At 32.0% G+C, this 11,126-nt stretch overlaps 1 long non-coding RNA gene across 1 annotated transcript; it reads right to left on the bottom strand.

Moving 5' to 3' along the window:
- Positions 1-9,590: 9,590 nt before the first annotated feature.
- On the bottom strand, positions 9,591-10,503 carry LOC110689145. Its single transcript, XR_002504815.1, has 3 exons — positions 10,278-10,503; positions 10,012-10,141; positions 9,591-9,750 (listed from the first exon to the last, which is right to left on the bottom strand). It is a non-coding gene; the product is annotated as an uncharacterized LOC110689145 (long non-coding RNA).
- Positions 10,504-11,126: the final 623 nt, after the last annotated feature.

Raw genomic sequence — 11,126 nt, 5'->3', positions numbered from 1 at the left:
CTACAAAACGTCAAAGAAACGCTAGAAAAACCAACAAAAAGAGAAAAAGGGAAAGGAAACACGCGAAAAGAAATGGAAAGGCAAAACTAAGGGGAAAATGCTTAAAAAGGCTCAAATAAGTGCAAATGAGGGGAGAATCCTTAGAGAAAAAGGATGGAAAAGTGGCATAAATGCCACTCATCAATATGTTTTAAAAGTTTTTTAATATGTCTATACTTATAAACTGATTGTGTTAACTAAATGTAATAGGTGCTAAGCTTCAAAGGATTTCAAAAAAGCAAATATTGATAAAGAGAAGAATTAAGGAACTAGAAGCATCAAAAGGTTCATAAAATTTTATAAAATTAAATTCATATGTTATGTATTATTGCACCAAGGTATTACACCAAGGTATTACATAAAAGTTTATAAAGTAAATGAAGATTGTTATAAAGTAAGTACAAATTGTTATAAAGTAAATAGAAACTCTTCTAAAGTAAATGAAAACTGTTTTAAAGTAAATTGTTATGAAGTGAACTATTTACTATTATATGTTTATGATGTTTATTGATAACTTTAATAAAGTTAACAAAAATTCTTATAAAGTAAATATAAATGTTTTCAAAGTTGGTTAACATGTTTTAACAAATTATAGGAACAAAGAAAAGGGTAAAATATGAAGTGAAAGATAGCAATTATGAACTAGAAGAAGATCAGAATGAGGATTCTGATGGTTCATCAGAAGAAGACAGAAAAAAGGGAAAAGCTCATTTAAAGAAAAAAATGAAGCTTGACAATTCTGACCTTGATGTACATGAAGTTATTGATGTTAATGATGATGATGATGGTAATCTGGAAATTAAGAAAACACACTGTAGACCCAATGTAGTTGTTGATTTAATCAAGGATTTTAGTGAGCAGCAAAAAAAAAGATGTCATAAGTATTAGTTTTGGAGGACTGCTTGAACTAAAGTTAAGATGAATTTCAACAAAGATGCTTCCATGGCTTTGTCACCATTTCAATGAAAGCAGCTGCATGTTCAAGATTGACATGTTGAAAGAATTTTCAGTGAGTTCCTACGATGTTGAAGATATATTCTTGCTTCCACATGTAACTGAGAGCAAGGTGAGTTTTCAATTAAGGAAGCAACCTCTATCAAACTTGCTGATTCAAAAAGAATGGAAGAAGAAGCTAGGAATTCCAGAAGATGATGAGATAATTGTGAATAATTTGGAGAACAAATTAAAGAGTCTAAAGGAAGGATGGGAGGATTTTAAAAGATTCTTTGTAATGTATGTTTGCAGCACATTCTTGGCCCTTGTTGCAAACAGAGTGATTGATTACAAGGTAATCAATTATGAAAACAATGTAAAAGAAATACATAACCTAGATTGGTGTGGTTATGTGATGAATAACCTGTGCAAATCAGTGGGGAGCTTCAATAAGAACAAAAAAAAATGGAATCAAGATCGGGAATCAGTGGATGTATCCTTATTATTCAACTTGTCTACTTTCATCATCTAGCATTCAGAGGGCAACCTGAACCTACAACACTACCATTGATCCAACATTGGTCAGATGAGAAAGTTAAAAAAGGAATTGCAAAAGAGGAAAATACATCTTTTGGTCAAGGAGAACTTAAAAAAGATGACTATCCATTTTGTAGAAAAAAAGGAAAGCAAGCATTCTAGGAGATGTAATTGAGAATGCTTATAGAAATTTTACTGATAGAGAGAGAAGATTGGTGTCATTCAACCTACCAGAAGGTGTGATAACAGATAGTGAAATACATGAAGCTGCAAAAGATGTGAATAATTTTATTTTTTAGTTATAATGATTTCTTTTATTTTCTTTAAAATGAAATGTAGTTACTTTTATCTCATATTTGTTTACTTTTATTATATTGAATTGCTCTGCTCCTAGTAGTAATAATATATAGTAAATGATAAACATAAAATAAATAATGTTGACTTAAAAGTAAACAAATTAACTTTAAAAGTAAATATTATTTGTGTTAAAAAATAATGTACTAATAAATTGTTATTTATTTTGAAGGAAATTGAAGAATAACTGCATTTGTTGACTAGAGATTCACAACTCATTGCAATGATACATGCTGAGCGTATAGCTACCTTAGGAGAAAAGATGAAAAGACAACAAATGAATGTGTCTACATCTAATTCTCAACAGGTTTCTGAAACACAAAGGATGATGGAAGATCCTAGAGTACAAAGGGTTATGGATGAAATAGTCAGGCTTTATGATGATCTAAGAAATGTATCTAGTGTGATTCTGTCAACATGGGAGGAGCAACATAAAACTAAAACAGATCCTAAAACTAAGAAGATGCAGTTGATCCTAAAACTGTCCAATTGGATGTTGATGATGAAGATTTTGAAATAGAGGATTTGGATGATGGAAAAAAAGATAAGGATGACAAAAAGAAGAGAATGAAAACAAAAGGCAAGAGGAGGAAGAACAGGATGAGGAGGAAGAAGACGAGGAGGAGGAGGAAGAAAAGGAGAAAAAGAAGGAGGAGGAAGAAAAGGATAAAAAGGAGGAGGAGGAAGAAGACGAGGAGGAGGAGGAAGAAAAGGACAAAAAGAAGGAGCAGGAGGAAGAAGACGAGGAGGAGGAGGAGGATAAAGAAAAGGAACAAAAAGAAGATGATGACAAAAATGAAAAAGAGGAGGAAGAAAATAAGGAAAACAAAGAACAAGAAAACCAGGGAGAGAAAGGAGAAAAGAATGAAGAGAAAGGAGAAAAAGATGTTGATAATAATCAGGAGTTTGATACTGATAATCAGAGAGAGAAAGATGCTGAAAACCAGGGTGTTGATGATGATATTAGTAAGGTAGTACACTCAGTTACTGAGAGTATCCTAAATCATCCAACATTTACAAAGGAAGCAACAAAAAAAACAATTGAAGGTAAGTTGTTAACTTAAGTAAATATTTAATCAATCCATAGTCAATAATGTATCATTATATTGAAACTATATCTGCTATTTTATTACAGTTGTTGCTGAAAAACAACTTCAGGCAGAAACATCCACAATTGAGTTTAAGGACATTCACAATGAGATAGTTTCAAAGTTAAAATCAATTTAGATTGTGGAGAGAAAGATGTTGACATTGATTTTGTTTCTAAGACAATGAAAGGAAACAAATCAAGAAGGAATGAAATGCCAGAGCTTTTTCAAGTAGTGGTTGATTACTGCTTTGTGAAGTACAGCCCATTCAAACAGTAAGTAATATATTATTTAATTTCAAACATATTATCTACTTTAAATTATATTTAGTTTACTTTAAATAATATTTTATTTACTATAAATATTTAATTTTGCACAGTGAAGAGATTGGAAAATTTGAAAGTCTTCTCATGATAACAAGAGATGACACAATATCCCTAGCTCCAACAGCCCCTGCTCAAATGATAAAATCTAATATAGTTCAATCTTGGTCATTTCTAATGAATGATTCTCGATTGAAAGAAGATCCTTCATGCTTTTTCTTTGGCATTGATCACAGTGTAAGGGTTTAAAAAACTGTTAAGCTCAATCATAATTAAATATGTATGATCTCATAAAGTAATATGTTGTATGTTCTCATTAATACACAGAGACCTCTAGAGCTGTCTCTCAGGTCATAAAATGCATCCCAGCCAACAGATAAAAAAACAGAGATGAAGTTTCCTTCGGTACACTCACAAGAATTGAATCAGGCATGGTACGATTGGATGTGCCTATGTTATGTAAAGGAGAAAATTAAGACAATTCAGTTGGTATGTCTTATTATTCATGTTTATTAAACTACATTGTATGGAATTATGATTTTTAATTTGTAAACTAATAACTGTATTTTAATGACAAATTTTTGTTCCAATCTGTATGAGTAACCACTATAGTTTGATAGTGGTTAACTTTATGAATCAGACCATTCAATACTTGGATAACAGGGAGTATGATGACAGGCACAAGCCTTTCTACAGAATTCTTGGATCTATTGTGGTAAGATTTTTTTTGGTTTATAAAAAGTAAATTATTAAAGTAAATAAAAGTACTATTAAAGTAAATGAAATTAAAATGTATTAAAAGTATAGATTATAATGACAGTTAAAAAATAAGATAAAATATAAAGTAAAAGATGTTCTAATTAAAGTAAATAATATTTTTATTAAAGTAAAAGAATATCTATTAAGAGTACACATTATATTACCTATAAAAATATAATATAAAATATAAAGTAAAAGATGACCTGATTAAAGTAAATCATATGTTTATTAAAGTAATTTATACTATAAATTTGTTTTACTTATATATTGCTTTACAAATGTTAAAGGTGGAGGAAATGTCAAACTTTCTGAAGAGAATTAATCATGAAAAAGCTGATGAAATTCTTGAATATGAGTTTGATGAAGTTAACTTCAAGTGGAAGACACCAAGATATACTCTTGATTGTGGTGTTTTTGCAATGATCCATATGTTGTGTTTTTCTGGAGAGACTTTTGATTCTGACCTTGATTTAGCAAATAGGAGAAAGGTGTATCGTGCAGAAATATGTGCTACTCATGCTTTGGCAGACATAAACACCAAAAGAAAACAACTTCAGAGAAAAATTTCAAGGTTCAGGGTAGTTAGAAAACTAGAGAAGGAGAAAGGGGTAGAAGATATGATTTGTGTTTCTGATTTCTTGAAGAAACATAAGGAAGTAATGGATAACATGAGTTTGCAATGTTACCAAGTGATTGACTACTTAGCAATCAATGATGGTGAAAACTTTCCAAACAAGAGGTATTTTTAGACTTCCTAAAAAACAAATAATCATATTGCATTATATATAATATTGTTTGACATAAGTTTAACTTTAACTTTAACTCTACATTACAGTGAAGTAGTTGGCTGGTTTATAGATTCAATTGAAATAGTAAGGCAAGATTGTAACACTTTGCTCAATGAATGGAAAGTTACAAGTAATGTGATCACTGCTTGGTCAAACCACCTGAATAACATTGAAATGGAAAAAGATAGGTCTGAAAATGACTTCGTCAGATACTTTTTTGGATTTGACTTCATGGTAAGTTTTTCAAATTAACTTTTATAGTTTAAAATTCTACATTAAATAAATATTAGAAATAATAATTGGATTTTTTTTTGGAAGGATGCTTTAACAATGTGTTTGAAAGCTCATGGAAAAAAGGGAGTAACAAGTCTGCAAAAACTATGGATTGATTGGAACACTTCACAATCTTTTGACTTGGATGTAGCTCAATGTGTAAGACAAAATTAATATTAAAGTAGAACAATATATGTTTAAAGTAATTAAAAACAGGTTTAAAGTAAATATGTTTAAAACAAATCATATGCAGGTATATATACCTCTGATGTTAGAAGATCATTATTTTCTTGCTGTGATAAACTTTAAAGATGAAACAATTGATCATCAGGACAACACTTTGTATGAGACAAATGAAGAATATGACCTGTACATAGTTTTATCTTAGAAACGGTAACGAATCAATAGATTATAAAATTATCTTTAAATTCAATATCTTTTATTATACTAATATTCATTGCATTCAGGTGATACAAGTACAAAAGTTGTTTAAAAAAGGAAGCATCCACAAGCAAATGATATGCTGTCCTACAAGCTGAGAATAATTGAACTTCCATTCCAAAGAGAAAGAGAAGATAATTTTTCAAGAAGCTATCTATTGTTGCATATGAAGGTTTATGATGGTGCAAATGGCATAGGATTAGGAATAATAACAGAGGTAAGTTACCATACTTATTTTTGTAGTCGTTACACTCTAGAACTAATCTATACTTAGAGTACAATTTATTTATAATTCATTTTCACTACTACAAAATGAGTGTTTTTTCGACGATGTTGCCTCGACGCTGGGTAAGGGGTGTTAGTGGGTAAATTTAGTATCCGCGTTTTTTCGACGCTTTTAGGTGACGAAAGCAATTTTTGTCGCTGAAAAGCGTCGAAGACAAGAACATGTCACGCACGTAAATTGTTAGTACCTCACAACTCAGCCCACATTTCAATTTTAAGGGGAAAATAAACCCAAAAAAAGGAAAAGAAAAAACAGACTACTCAGTTCTCAACCCTAATTATTCTTCCCTCCTTCACGAGATTCATGAATTCGATCTAAATCTAGATCTTCTTGCAATTCCCCAAATTATGCTTGGTGAAATTTCTCTACTCACTTTGAACTGTGATCGATTTATTCACTCTCTATGTCGCCGTTGATTATAAGGTACATCTTTCATTTTAGAACGAATTCGAATTTCTCTTTTGATTGAAGTCTATTAAATTGTTTTTAGTAACTTTTTTTTTTCAATATTATCACAAAATTATGATCTGATGTTGTTTGATTTTTGAATATATACTTGCGATTTAAAAGAAGTTTATATTCAATTGATTGAATTGTAGATTTCATGTGCGAATTTAAAAGAAGTTTATATACAATCAATTGAATTGGAGATTTTGAAGTAAATTCCTAAAGAAAAGTTGTGATTTTGAGAAGTAGTAAGTAATGAAGCAAAGAGAACCAAACTGGAATGACAGTTTCTTGTTCCTTTTAATTGGATGTTTGATAGATTTTTTTTTAAGTTAGTTTTAATCAAATTCAATTCATCTTTGGTTGTTGCTTTTACCTAGCAAATGTTACTTGTAATTTTGTTGGTTTTAATATGATTTTACAATTTAATAATTAATTCCTCCTCTAGATCTATGCATCAAATATAGTGTTGAAGTTCTTTTGGTTTTCTTTCTTCCATTCTTTTTTAAAGGCGTACTAGGGGCTGTGATTAAGAGGTTTTGAAGAAGTTTCTTCTTCACTTGATCTCCCTGATGCTCTTGTCTTGCTGACATAATATAGCAGCCACATTGGCAGCGTCATGGCTGGTGGCTTGGCAACAGGTTGGGTGTTGTAGGTACCTATGTGCTGTTGCTTTTATTATTAATTGTTGTTCTGTTTTTGGTCTTGTTTGATGTTACTGTTGTTATTGTTTGATGCTGCTGCTGCACACATTGAGGTGTTGTTGCAAACTCGCTACTGCCTTCTTTTGTTGACTGAGATGCTGCCCCAGCTATCTTCATGGATGTGTTTATGTCCTATCTTGTGTGTGTGTGTGTGTGTGTGTATGTGTGTGTGTGTGTGTGTGTGTGTATGTGTGTATGTGTGTGTGTGTGTTCGTTGTTGTGATTGTGTCCTATCTTGTGTTATTTAGACTTAAATCAATAAAAGAAATCATTTTTGTGAGCTTATAAAACTATTAGGATTCTACTTTGACAAAGCTAAGCTCACCTATGGCCCAACCTCACTTGCCTGTGGGTAGTCCCATCTTGTTATGTACTTTGACTGAAATCAATAAAAGAAATACTATTTGTGTACTAATAACTTACCTATAGGACTCTAGGACTCAAGTTTAATAAATCTAAGCGTACATTTTTTTCCAAGGAGGTCAGCAATTGCTTCAAAAACTAAAGAGAATGATATTCACAAGCTTGTATGGAGATATGTTTATTTATTTAAGAACTTTTTCACACTTATTTATAGGTGAAAGAGTCATTTTATGTGCTAGGTTTTTGTATACATATTTATCCTTTTTTGGTAAAGTTTTGTTCATGTTTGAATATCTTATTAATATAAGAGAGAAATAATTTAATTATAGAAATTATACTCTGAAATTATGAGTTAGCAAAAGATGAACTTCAGTTAAAATCGACTGTCTTTAACTTAATTGTAATATATTTTTCTTCAACTAAATTGTAGCATAAAATTACGAGTTAGTAATTTGTTGTCTTATTTGTACCCTCTAGCTTTCTGCTCACTTTGCAAAAAAAATAAAAAAAAATAAAAAACAATTACTTAATTAATAAAGTTATAGAATCCTGATGATTGTATTGAATACCGTCTCTTTGAATAATTCCACGAGCTTTATTGTATCTTACAAAGAGATTATGTACCACTCATAGGAGCTGCAACATTATTCTTTAAAGTTCCATGTAGATAGAAATCTGATTTAGTGTTCAAATATACTTAAAAACTAGCAGCTGTACGTGAAAAGTCTTGCTGCTTGAGCCTAAAACTCTAAAAGTGGAGCCCTGATCAAGCTGTTATTTTATGTGGGGGTAATTATTATTCAAGTTATTATGTAACAGGATCCTGTCATTATGGAATAAATACAGAACTGCAAATCCATATTCATAGCTATGGGAGTTACATAGCAATATAACATTACTTTCTGTAGACAGATTTCGACCTTGCTACTGTTGCTGCGCAATGTTGTTGCTGTTGTTTTTGATTCCCAATGATGTTGTCAGTATTCCTAGGACAACAATAATTGGTCGGACACAACAATCTTCTTCTTAAAGCGCTTGTTGGACAATTTTTTCAGATTGTAGGTGCAGTTCGTCAAGGGAATGCATCTCCGGGTCTTCTAAACAAAGCATCTGAATTCTTAGGAAAGGCAAAACATCAGATAACAAAGTCACAGTTTTCTTTATAAATGAAATCAGAGATGAAATCCAGAACTGAATTTAGATCTGAAGTTCACAACTGAATCCAGAACTGAATCCAGAACTGAATTCAGAACTGAATCCAGAATTGAATTCAAAACTGAATTCAGACCTGATTTTTTGGAAATTTGAATTAAGAACTGAATCCATTTATACTGCTTGTCTGCCCTGCTCCCCTGCTTCTTGTTGTCCTGCTCCCCTGCTGCTTGCTATCCTGCTCCCCTGCCTAAGCTGAATGCCTGAGATGTCTACGACTTATCTTCCATCTTTTGCTGCTATATCATGCTGCTATATTTGAGCCTAAAACCATGATATAAAGCATGATGGAATGGAATATTATTTTATTTGTAGTTCTATACTAATGAATGTATGGGATTTCTTTGCTAAGGTTGAGCACAGATTGAGGCTGCTTTAGATATTGTGAGCCGCTCTGATAATGTTCATAGAATAGATCAGCAATATAATGAGATTTGGGGATTCATTTACTACATATGAAATAGCTCTTGAGTTTTTAAGGGAGAATGAATACTTTACTTAAAGAACCTGAATCCAACAGAATGGTTTTGTCCTATTTTTTTCTCAACACTTACTAGCTAACATGTCAATTTCCAATCTGTTTCCCTTTTTTTAGCTAACATGCCAGCTTCCAATAAGTCAGCTAACTTGTCTTCAGGGGGAAATAATTGATGTTTCTTTCTTGGCAGTTTGATTTTTTAAAAATAAAACGCACATATGGTTTTCAATTAAATATTGATTATACAGTTATGATATGAATGATTAGCATTTTCAAGTCCTATAAGGTCATCTTTGTGCACATGTTATTTAATAGTATCTTATTTCGATAGATGATATTAGGGGTGAGCGTAGCAGGGTACCCTGTACAAATCCTTGGAACCAGAACCGGAACCTGTTGCAACAGGTTCCTAATTTTATTACCCGGAACCGGAACCTGTTACAACAGGTTCCTAATTTTATTACCCGGAACCGGTTCCGGAACCGGGTACCCTGTCTTTCAAAGTAAGCTTAATTGTTCCAAAATTACTAAATTTTTCTAAAGTTATAAAAAAAGGATATTTACCATAAATTAAAAGCTTACGAATAACAATCCAACACTAATGTCTACTGTCTAGTACATTTAATACAAATACTTAACTTATATGATAAAAATACAAATATTATTACACAATCTCATACTTGCATCTTAAATCTTGATAGCCCAGGAAGTAAAATTTTTGATACCTACATAGCATAACAACAAATTAAGTATATTATTAAAATTAATAATTTTGGCAGTAAAATAAAAGTAGAGTAATATAAAGAAAATAACAAAGTTTCACTCTGAGCACTCCTAAAAACAGAGATAAAGTTTCTGTTTTTTATCAACATTTTTAGGATGTTTTGGACATGTATTCAAATGTTTCTTCATTGATGAAGTGCCATTACTCACATTATAAGACAATATTCCATCACAATACTTGCATTTAACTTGAACAACTTTACCCGTTTCTAGATCTCTTACATCCCAATAATGGTGCCAAACCTCTGACTTTCACTTATCACCAGCCTTTTTGCTTGTTGTTCTCTTGCTTGAAGCTCCATCTTCTTTGCTTTCACTATCCATTTATAATGCCTATAAAAAAAATAAAAAAAATCAGAAAATAGAAGAAAAAACGCAGCAATAAGGACTAAGTAAGAATTAAAAGGTTAAATAAGAAGAAGATTTAATTTAAGGGAAGGAGATCATACATAAATGATAGATTACATACCAATATAGGAGGGTTTTGTAGTAGATGACGGCTGATGAAAATGAGAAATGAGAATGTGCTTAGGGTTTTTGTTTACTTTTAGGCTTACTTATATTTGTAATTTTGATATTGGGCTTGCATATTTGGGCTTCAATTACAGGTTTCGGGTACCTTATAGGGTAACAGGGTACCCGGAACCGGAACCTGTTCTAACAGGGTACCCTACAGGTTCCGGGTACAGAATTTTATTACCCAGAACCGGAACCTGTTGCAACAGGTTCCTAGTTTTATTACCAGGAACCGAAACCTGCTCTACAGGTTCCGGTTCCTGAACCTGCGGTTCCGAGTAGGTTCCGGATCCGGTTCAGGTACCCTGAATTTTTGCTCACCCCTAGATGATATATTAGGATTCTCTTCTTATATTTCTTCAGGCACTAGTATAATTACTAATAAGCAAAAATGTGAACTTCACTTAAAATGTTGAGTGCTTTTCCTGTGTTCTGATAATAAGTGTTGAAAGCATAAGTAGCATGAGAAAATACATTATCAGGCTAATAGCAAGGCTCGCCTGCAATAAAGGGGAGCAATCCTCTTGTCAACACCATCTCTTGCAGTACAATAAGTCTGGTTTGTTGTATTATTAGACAAAACAGACCCATACTGATATAGACTGGCTTCCCATTTGCATTAATTAATCCCCAATTCTTTTTTGAGGTGGCCCCATCCTTTGGCATCCCCCTTAGACTGCCAGCTTGATGTTTGGGTAATGCTTGTGTGTGTGTGTGTGTAAGATTGCTGTTATAAGACTGCCAGCCTGACGTTTATAAGATTCTTGTTGTAAGTGTTGGCATTCTCAAAGACGTTTGTGTA

Source organism: Chenopodium quinoa, unplaced genomic scaffold (assembly GCF_001683475.1).
Source record: "Chenopodium quinoa cultivar QQ74 unplaced genomic scaffold, ASM168347v1, whole genome shotgun sequence".
Taxonomy (NCBI): domain Eukaryota; kingdom Viridiplantae; phylum Streptophyta; class Magnoliopsida; order Caryophyllales; family Amaranthaceae; genus Chenopodium; species Chenopodium quinoa.
The sequence above is the reverse complement of the archived record's forward strand: the minus strand, read 5'-3'. Positions and strand labels throughout refer to the sequence as shown.